Source organism: Vespula pensylvanica, chromosome 1 (genome assembly GCF_014466175.1).
Source record: "Vespula pensylvanica isolate Volc-1 chromosome 1, ASM1446617v1, whole genome shotgun sequence".
Classification (NCBI taxonomy): domain Eukaryota; kingdom Metazoa; phylum Arthropoda; class Insecta; order Hymenoptera; family Vespidae; genus Vespula; species Vespula pensylvanica.
This window is the reverse complement of record NC_057685.1, coordinates 19414885-19425907: the sequence shown is the minus strand read 5'-3', so window position 1 is coordinate 19425907 and position 11023 is coordinate 19414885. Positions and strand designations below refer to the sequence as shown.

Sequence of the window (11023 nt, the reverse complement as noted above, 5' to 3'; positions counted from 1 at the left end):
AGAGAGAGAGAGAGAGAGAGAGAGAGAGAGAGAGGAGGCTCCAAACGGATGAACGAAGGGAGAGAAGGAGAAACGAATGAACGTGGGCGTCGTTCGAGTCGAAGCAATAAAACGCGATTCAGCATCGATATTCCGATGAAAGTGGCACTCGTTAAATTAAAAGGCGTGTCCTGCTGGAAGACAAATTGGTCGCGGAAAAGAGGACAAAGGCCGTTTTCCCTCTCTTTCTCTTTCTCTCTTTGCGGTTTGCCGAGCTCTCGAATCCACCTGTCAGCTGATTACAAGGACGAATCGCGTTTCGCTGAAAATCGTTCGCGTTGCCGATAAAATAATCGCGAGATACTGCACCAAAGAGAGTCAACGGAAAGAAAAGACGCATCTTTACGGTACTCCCTTTTCCGTTCGATTCTCATCTCGAAGACAGAAAATCACGAGAAGAAAGAGAGAAAGAGAGAGAGAGAGAGAGAGAGAGAGAGAGAGAGAGAGAGAGAGAGAGTAAAAGGAGAAACGAAATTCCGTTCGATGGAGTACATCACGCCGGAACGCACGTATCCTTGGAGAAAAGGTACAAAGATTCTTCGAGGACATACCATCGGACGCTCGATATTCCGATAAAATTGGCATTCGTTTAATAAAAAGGAGCCATGGGTCCGGACATCGCTATCTTCTTGAAAAGAGACGGAATATTATCGAGAGAAAAAGTTTCACTGGTTTCTTGTTTCCGGTCTATTCACCAAAGAAATTCGCTTGCGTACGAGAAACACGTGAGATGCGTTGAAATTTTCACGAGCTTACATTCCCGCGCGTACGCGAGAGAGAGAAGAGTTATATATATATATATATATATATATATATATATATATATATAGAGAGAGAGAGAGAGAGAGAGAGAGAGAGCTCGCGCAGCTTGAAATTAATTTGAAAATCACTAAGAATTTGCAATAAGGATTTTACTCGGAGTAGAATCCGCATTAAAGGCGATAACTAATACCTACATAGCTTTGGATTTTTGCTTTCTTCTCAAACCATCTTGGAATTTATTAGACATATTTCTCGAACGATATCGAGATTCAAAGAGAGCCAATAGAGTCGACGAGCATCGTCTGGTTAAGTGGAGTATAAGAAGAATCGGGATAAGACTTCGTCCCCTCAAGGAGACCGCCTATGTTCCCTCTTTCTCTCTGTCTCCGTCTCTCGTTTATCTAGCGTGCGTTCGAAAGCCGCGAAACCTATGCTCGATAATGCTATAAATCCCAAAGAGCACCGACTCCACTTCGGGTCGAGGCTTTGCCTTAAGCCCCACGATAGATCGCTCGACGTGACGAACGTTGTTAAATAAATTCGACGGGGCCTTGGATGGGTCCTGGATAAAATTATTTTTCAATGCTCGCATCATCCTCGAATATCCGTTTCGTGACTTGTCTCTCTCCTTTATCTTAAGCTCGTATTATACGTGACATATCACGTAGGTACCTATATCCGCATTTTTTATGGTAAACTATAGCAAAAAAGAAAGAGAAAAATTAATAAGAAGCGTTGAAACGCGCGCTCGAAAGCCACCTTTGAAACGTTTTACAATGCATATTCATAGATGCGCGAGCGGAACTCCTACATGTGCATTTACATACGAATTCCAAACTCCATATATGCGTTGCAGATCGAAGAATGCATGTTGCTTCGAATGAATATTACCGACGCTTTTTTTCCCTTCCTTTTCTCACAATTTAGTTTCAGTTTCGGTCGTTCCTTCGAGCACGAATGGTGGAATCAAAGGAAGTGCTCGCGAAAATTAGAAAACTTTTCGAGGTTTATTTTCCGCGGCATGAGAATACCCGCCGTATGTCTTGAAAAAGAGAAACGGAAAATTAAAAGTCGTACAAACAACACTGTTACGGACACGTAAGCGAGTTTCTCGGGGTTGTTTTCAAGTATTTCACCGGCGAAGCGCGACCTTCACGATACTCGAGAGAGAAAGAGAGAGAGAGAGAGAGAGAGAGATCCTTTAACGATTACTAAAACTCGACAGACATCTTTGATTTTTTTATCTTTTCTATTTTTTATTACAGTCTCTCGCGCGCAAAAGGATATAGTTAATAGAAAGTTCATTCGAAAAAGGAGTCAACTCTGTTACAATCGAGCTTCGATGTTTTCGTTTCTCCGTTCAAATTCTTGGATCACGGACAAGAATAATCGGTATCGAGTCAAAATTATTTACTTCAATAAATTCTGCTTCTTCAGAATTTACGTCCGACTATATTTAAACTCTTCTACTGAAAGTTCGTTTAATCTAATCAAAAAGTCGCGTTAGCGTTTCGTTTATCGAATTTTTATTGGCCAAAGGACGGAGTGCGAATGAAACGTAAGGGAGAGAGACGAAGGGAGTAGGAAAAAGAGTGACAAGGATTCTGTTACGTAAGATACTTTTATTTTCGCGAGAGAGAAATGTCTCTCCGACTGATAGCCAGATCGACTTTAGATGCGTTCGCCTTTTATACTTTGACAGCTGCCTTCTTGGAGAATCCGAGAAATTTTCAAGAAATTTGACTCGCAGCATCTTTGTCGCCTCGTTCCCAGCTTTTTCTCGAATACGTTTCAAGGAGTTTAAAGTTTCGCAAAAGTCTCTGTTGCCCTTTTCTCTTTAGAAAATATTTTTTCGCGGAATTCTCTAGCGAATTGAAATCGTGGAAGAGACTCGGAGTCGACGAGGGAACGTCCAAGGGTAGTCGACGTAGCGCGAAGAACGAAAGTGTCGAAAATGAGACGGTTTTTTGCGTCGACAAGTTTTTCACGCGTAGAAAAAACATTACGAATGTATTTTGCGCTGAAACGCATCTAAGGATAAGATATTAAAAAGTACTCGATAGGTAATAAAGTTTCTTTATAGATCGTCACACGGTTTGATCTACCAACGGAAATTCATTATTAGCACAAAGAAAGTCATCGCGCTTTTCCGGGGAGAGAAAAGAGGCACGAACAATTTTCTGATAATACAATTTCGTTCGGTCGGCGAACGTAGTCATCGTCGCTACTGGTAATTCGAAAGAATGTTTTCTCTTTTTCGTTGCCAAACGTCTTTGCTTTCTCTTTCTCTCTCTCTCTCTCTCTCTCTCTTTCTCTGTCTTTCTCCTGGATAATATTCGCAAATTGGTAGTACTGCAATTTCCCCCACCTGGCTACAGGCACTTCCATCGCTTTACGGCCGGCACTTCGGAAAATACATCGCGATTCTCGTTAAAACTTGCTCGACGACCGAACGCGCGATGTTAGCACGATACAATAAGTCATCCTGCCCGATGTAATAACAAGAATTCCGCTTTAAAAATGGCACGTTTTTAATCCTCGATTGCCGCAGTTGTCGTGGCAGCTGGGCTTTTTCAGAGAGACGCACTTTAGGTATTCGTTTTCTTCTTTTTCTTTCTCCTTTTGGTTCTTTTGTCTTTTAATGCCACACTGGAAATTTTTACGCAACGGCGGAATATAAAAAAGCTATCACGGTGAGTAAATAGAAATATCGTCAAAGTATCATTGTTTTATTCGGTGACGCGAACGTTTTTAAAGCGCATTCTTTTGACGAGAGAAAAATGTACAAAGAAAATTCATGAAACGACTTCCACAAAGGGAAATTGCAACGGAAAGAGGGAGAAAGAGGAAGCAGAGTTTATATAATTATTACTTCAAATCTGTTTCAAGTCGAGTACTTTACTTCGCTAAGAGGCGTCATCCGCACAAATACGACGTAACGAACGTGTAAAGATTCGCCGGTTTTCTTTCGAAATGGTAAAGAGATCGAACGGTAAAGAACGGTACGGCGCGATATATCGATATACAGCAAAATTATTAAACGCGACGGAATACCCCAGGGAAATTTAAGTTGTTTTCATTCGGGAGAAGCACGTTTGTTCGTTCCATCCGATTGCTCGTCGAGATACGACGAACAAACAAAGCGTGAAAACACGCCATCCTCCCTGCTTACTTTACAGACAGCATGAATAATAGCGGCGTAGAAAATACGGGACGGTACTAGCCGATTTTCCAGGTACGCCGATGGAAATGGAAGCCATCATACTTAAAATCAAATTTGACGATGGTCGATGTATCGAAGGAGAAATATGAATTTTCCATCTTTGTCTACGGAAGTACGGCGTCATAAGGAATAAAAGAGAGAGAGAGAGAGAGAGGAAAAAAGGATGCTTTTCTTCGTGGTCGTTAACGTTCCTCATTTTTCCTTTCTCTCTTCCCCCTTTACCGACGTATACTTGGAAAATTCGGTCGGCTTGTTTACGACGACGCAACGAACGGCGATAAACTCGATCTAACTCGACTACGACTGGTACGTTTGCCGTGAAAGAAAGAGAAGTACAGCGAGACGATGTGCAAGAAGAGATAGTAAGAAAGAAGAAGAGAGGACGGGAAAGTACCAGGAAAGCGAGCGTGGAGTACGAGCCAGGCTACGGGGACGTTACTATACGCTGCTGCGTTCGTTCATCGAGCTAACTTTCTCGTTTGTAAGCTCCACGGTTGATTCACCACTTCGATCTCCCCGGTGATATTGAGAATTTGGCAGGAAAAGTCAATAAATAGTGTGCCTCTAGAAAGACAAATCGACGATCAAAGGATGTAGAACGATTTTTCAGATACCACTTTATTATTTACTCGCATCGATGTAAATTTTACGAATCGATAGGATAGAATTTTGTATTAAATTTATTTCGAAGGAACGATACATTTCAAAGTGTCGATTAAATGCAACACGTAGGTAACTACCGCAATCTCAAAGCGATCTCTCGAAGAAGAAGATAAAAAAGCCACCTTAGGGCCGAGCGAAGAAACAAATTATATTTGCAGGACACTTTACACGTGTTTCTTACTTTCGACGTGTTCTTCGATCTCACTTCTCTCATATCCTTGATCCGACGTACGTGATAGAAATGATCATTCGAAAGAAATATTCGATACGTGTCTCACATAATAAACGCAAACAGCGTTTTACCCGTTTCTATTTGGTAAATGGAATTGGATTTCGACGAACATAAATTCTTCTTTGTTTCTATGAAAATTGGGAAATGAAGAAGGCTTAACATCCGTCGAATCGGTGAGATTCGAAAGGTCTTGGCCATCCCGGTACACAATCGTTATTAAAGTTTAATCGATTAGGTTTCTCAACGCGGTACGAGGACGCTCGATCTAGGATCTCGGACGACGTCCGAGGAAGGAGATGATGAATTTTACGGTGAGACGCCTCTCTTACTCTTTCAGTAAAATTTCTTCTTCTTTCGTATTTCTTCTATCTCGGAGAAAAGATTTGAAGTTTTCTTTCTTGAAAAAGCACCTAACCTATTCCACCGCTTTCTTTGTATTTGGAAATAAATCCACGGGGAAGAATCTTGATAAGGAAAACGGAAGAGACACGTTTAATACGTACGTACGTAAGTACATAGATACAGTGGAAATACGAAAACCTACATAGCGAAATGAAATGAGATTCTGGAAGATTTCGCGTTTCATATGTTCGCATTCTCGAGGGAACGCATTCTATAAAGAGTGTAACAGTTCGACGAAAGTGAATCATTTCAATGAACTGTATTCGATTCGCCGTAAGAGAATTTATATTTTGCTCGATTTCAAAGCGAACGTACGAAAATCTCGTCGGAAGATTTTCCTTTGCGAAAATATATTGAGTTTCTTTTACGAAGCGAAACATAACGCGGAACGAATGTTAAGCTTTTCCCTATTATATAAACGTAGCATTCGATGAGAGGTGAGAACATCCGAAACGAATTTGCTCGAACGAAAATCGAACTTTCGAAATTTCTGATCCGCTTTGTAACCGGAGAACGCATTTTTGCGAAATTAATTTCAACTAGAATTAATCTCTATCGTATTAGATCGCATTCGCAATTTATCCAGAGTCCTTTAATACTAAAACTCGCTAATAATTTCGGCTTAGCCGTTTCTCCTGCATTTAAATGAATTTTGATTACAACTTCCCTGTGAGATCGTACGAACACGATCCGGATGATGGAAGCATTAATATTAATAACGCATGAGATGTAATCTGCTTTTCTAAATTTACTTATGGAACTTGTATTCTTCGAATCAGTTAGCATCGATCTAACTTGAAATCATATTTCAAAAAAGATTATAACTTTACGAACAGAGCTACCTGTTGAATAGAAACGGTCATAATTGAGAAGAAAAATCTTTTTAACGTCGAGATACGAAGGGAATATTCGCAAAGGGTACCTAAGATCTTTCTTACGACGGACCGTATAAAAAATGTACGAGTCGTAAATATCTATGACGAGACCAAAGAAGAAAATCGGGGACGTGGATACAGTGTTTTTCATTCGTTCTTTTATTGCCTTTTTATTAAACGACGAAATTGATTAATCAAAATCCAATCTGTAGCGGTGTTGCAAGGGCGGAGAATTCAAATTCGTTCGTCGCGGTCGAATTCGGAGAATTTCCGCGAGGTTACGAATCGAGAGAGAGAGAGAGAGAGAGAGAGAGAGAGAGAGAGAGAGAGAGAGAGGAGGGAGAGATAGGAGGGAGAGATAGGAGGATGGAAAGAGGGCTCGAAAGAGAGAGAGAGAGAGAGAGAGAGAGAGAGAGAGAGAGGGAACTACGTGCCGGAACGTGGTTCTTCTTTACTGGTGCAGCGCGACGCGAGGAACGATAAACGTGTCCGAGGTAGGAGAAATATCGTTTTGGAAGCAGAGAGAGGGACGTTCAACGTCCAAGCACCGTTACTGCACATCTGGCGCTGTCTCCATGAATATAAGCTCGTACCACTGGCACCGGTAGTACCGCTGCACTGGTAGCAGTAGCACTAGAACTAGCTCCATCTCCAGCATCTCCGTCTCGTTCTTCCTCCGTACTCTCTTCATCTTCGTATACCTCTTATACGCGCGCACATACACACACACACACACATCTTTCTTTCCATCTCCTTCTCTTCCTCCTCCGAGTAGCCACTCTCGAGAAAGTTTCGCCACGATGCTCGGAGCTAGAGCGGTGTCAGTGGGAGGTGGGAGGAGAAGGAGAGCTGGAAAGGAAGAGAAAAGGAGAGAACACGGAGCTCGACGAGCCCCAGCTACCGTAGAACCTTTCGAAGAAGGTAACCGCGTCGTATGGTCTATTCAGTCAGAACGTTCCATGTCGTCTCTGTCGTTTCTGTTGCCCCTAGAAGAGAAAGAGACAGAGAGAGCTGAAGGAGGCGGAGGGTAATCGTTTGCGAACTCCCTTCCTGCCAACTTCTTTCGTGGCAGAGCGAACGGAAGAAAACTAAAGGAAGAGTTCTCGGATAACAGACGCTGCATTTCGGAATCAATTTATTCTCTCTCTCTCATGGGACACTGGCCGATATTCGACGATACTTCTCTTCGATCTATGTTCCTTTAACGTTCCGCTACCTTATTCTTCTTTGTCTTATTTCTTTCTTATTCGTGACCCTACTGCTCGAGATAAAAGAGAAAAGAGTTATCGGCACGGGATAAAAAACGTAAATACATCTTTACTCTGCAAGAATCGTATTTCGATAATTACCGTCGTACGTAGATTACGCGGATATGGCTGACTCGAGATTCGCTTCTGTCTCCATATATAGACGCGGTTTGATCAGATTTTCATAAGGTCTGAAGCTCCGTCGGGGCGATAAACTTCTAAAGGATGTCAATAACCGTGGCAAATTCATTTTCGTGGATATTTATAGACAGAACGTGAATATATAATTCAGCTGAAATTCTTCGTCGGCACTTATTAATTTCTTTTCTATTATTTTCTGTTTGTTTTTAATCGAATTAATCTTCGTTCGATATTCCTTAATATCAGCTTTTAACCGACTCGTCGACTCAGCTCATAGTCGACATCGACGAGTCTTGTTTTCTTCGTCATTGGCAGCATCGTCGACTCCGTCTCTCCGAGTCCTATTCTGGGATATACTAGACTAACGTGGGGTAGCTAGGCTGCCAGCCAGGCCAACAGCATCGTCTCTCCTTTTATCGCGAACGAGTAGAAGGTTGACAGAGACCGGTCTGAAGCCACAAACTAATTACGACCCGGGGCGCCGTCGAGAGTAGAGGCGCCGATGGCACACGCTGGGGTTGCACACCACCGATGGTGGCTCGGAGGAAGAGTAGGAGAAGAGAGAGAGAGGAAGAGGGTCGACGGAGAATACCACTGTCGTTAGCACCGAACCGGGGGAATGGACTCTGCTCCGTTCTATGTACATATACTCCACCGTCGATACTTCTCCTCCTACCAAGTTACTCTTACTAACTCGTCCTTTTCACGTAGTCCGTTATACTATCGGTTCGACGTCGATCGCTTCAAATTTTCTTTTTCCGATAGATTTTGTAAATTATCTTTCTTCTTTCGACCAACTCGTAGAGGGATCCATTAACCGATCTAAACGAAACTTTCTCGTTGGAAAATGCATAAAGCATCCGGTCAAAATATTCTCGTTAATATCATTGGAATAATTAACGATTAACCGTTTCCTCCGTAAGATTATTTAAAATTCCATCCGTTTCCGTATATTTGAATTACAACTTGGTTGCATTCAACGTCTACTACTAGTCGACATTATTATTTGATCGTTTTACAACCTCCATTGCGAGCGAGGCGTTCTCTACTGCAGCGTTCTAATATTCGACCGCTAAACTAAAACGTGTTTAGAGCGTGTCGAGAGTCAAGTGGCTAGTCCCTGAAAGCCAGCTAGTCGACGCAACGCAGAAAGCATTCTCGTGCTTTGTGTCTTCTCGTATTAAACGCGGACAAACTATTTACGTGGCTTGGAATAACGCGATAACGCATTGTTATCAAGTTTTCCCTTCCCTCCCCTCCTCTCTCTCTCTCTACCTAACTGTCTACCCATTTTCGAAACCATAAATTTTAGCGAATAATTTATACAAGGGTAATGATACGATTAGAAAGAGAATCGATTTTGAAGAAATGATTTCATCGTTTGTGTATGTTTCTTCTCAAAGCCTATCCCGTGAATTATACTTCTCCGTTTTCATCGAAAGGCATCGTTGAGTCGCTCGAGTACGTCCAGCTCGAGTGTACGCTCGGAAGTCGAGTATAACGCGAGACGAAGCGCCGTAATTCGCGGCAAAATGCCTTCATCGTACCGATGCTATCTGGGTCCGAGTTGGTGTGCGCCGACGCAATTAAATCCTCGAGCTCCTAATTCGAGCCTCCTCCTCGTTCTCCTCGTTATCGTCCTTGGCGTTGGCGATGGCAGCAAGAGAATGTGGATGAGAAAGAGAAGGGAATAGGAGATGATGATGGGAAGGATAGGGTGGTCGGCTTAATTGAACTGTATAGATCTAACGACGTAATTGCTAAGACGATTTAGAATACGTAAACGAGAGTGTATGTTTTGAGCTGCCAAGCGACTAGTCGAAGAGAACGAGAGAGAGAGAGAGTTTAAGAAAAATATGGAAAGAAGAAAAAGGGAGAAACTTGTCTCGAAGGAAGTTAATTGGCTCGTTCCTCTCGAAGAATATGAGAAATTTGGCTTGTCTTGGAACGTAGTTCACATAAGAATCAATTATGTAGATTCAAAACGCTCAAAGCTTTTCAGCTTCTCGAAGACTCTCTTGGTCGTTCCATTCGATAATCCGTTTTAAGAAGGTAACATCTTTGACATAATTCTATGATCAGCGACATGTGCGACACGATTCACTCGCAGAAAATGTCCTCATAGAGGAACCGTAAAAGCGTTTAATCGATCTCGACGTATAGATAATGCTTTCTGGAGTATCGAGAACACGAGAAAATGCGTTCAACGTGTGCGATGTTATCGAGAAGGCGATATCTCTTTGGAGAAAACGATGAAAGCATTTATTTCCGAAGAGAAATGTGTATCGTTCGATCAAAGCGGACTTTTTCTTACGAATCCAGCCAGCTTACTTATCGTCCGCGTAAGAGCCGCTTCGATTTCACTCGGAAAATATTCAAATGAGTTTCTACAAAAGGAAATCTCGTTCGAAAGATATGTTACAACGCTATCTTTGCGACTGTGCAATGGGAATTACAACCTTCTCTCTCTCTCTCTCTGTCTTCTTCTCTCCCTTTGTGCATCTAGTATTTTACTCGCTTTAGTAATGAAAAGAAAAATTAGAAATATGCGATTATCATTAGCGAGATTGTCGGGAATGGAAGAGACGTCGCGTAATCTTCGCAATCTTTGCCCCAAGCTCAGAAACGCAAAGACGTCGGTGTATCCCTGTACATTGATACGAAGGGCGAGAGAGCAGCGGAAAGAGAAAAATGGCTTTTCGAGGGATTAAGAGGTCACGTGCCCGGCGGTCGAGGGTAAATGCAGACCGGGTCGAACACCGCCGAGGGATTATCGCTACACTTTTGCAATAAGTACGTTACCTTGTTCTTGTCCACGAACGGACCATGATCCCAGCCCGATGATGAACCCTTCGATCGACTCTCTCTCTCTCTCTCTCTCTCTCTCTCTCTCTCACCCTCTTTCTTTCCTCCGTGCTCCAACTTTTTCGCACGATGTATCACTCCGGCATCGAAACGACTTTCGAGGGCTTACAACGTTCGACGATTCAACGTTCCTCGAAATCTCTCGATCACTTTGGAATTTATGTTTCGAGGGTAGAAAGATCACGAGGGTGAAGGAGTTTGAAAAACCCTTAAGATGATTCCTATGCGGAGAACGCTTTTCGACGACTGTAGACTGTAGGAAAAAATATATAACCGGTAGGAAGGAGATAGAACAACGCAGACTCGCAATCATCTTCGCCGTACCTTTGACGCACTGCGCTGCAAGCACGACCCTCGCGAGGGCTGCTCGCTTCTTTCCTTTACGAAAATAACTTCGACCTCCGACCTATTGTTATCCTACGGATTGATGCGTTGTCTTTTTGAAACGTCCATCGTCTAACTTCGCATGGCCATCTATGAAAAACGTGCGCGGAAAAAGCGGCAATAAATGCGATCAATTTTTAAAGGGGACTGTCGTTGAAATGCGGATCCGTTGAAAAATTCTGTAAAAAAG

At 42.6% G+C, this 11023-nt stretch overlaps 1 long non-coding RNA gene across 1 annotated transcript in view; it reads right to left on the bottom strand.

Moving 5' to 3' along the window:
- LOC122631610 overlaps window positions 1-10772 on the bottom strand; it is a 17035-nt gene extending 6263 nt beyond the window's left edge. Inside the window, exon 1 of the long non-coding RNA XR_006327743.1 lies at window positions 10387-10772. This is a non-coding gene — a long non-coding RNA (uncharacterized LOC122631610). The remainder of the gene's footprint in view (window positions 1-10386) is intronic.
- Window positions 10773-11023: the final 251 nt, after the last annotated feature.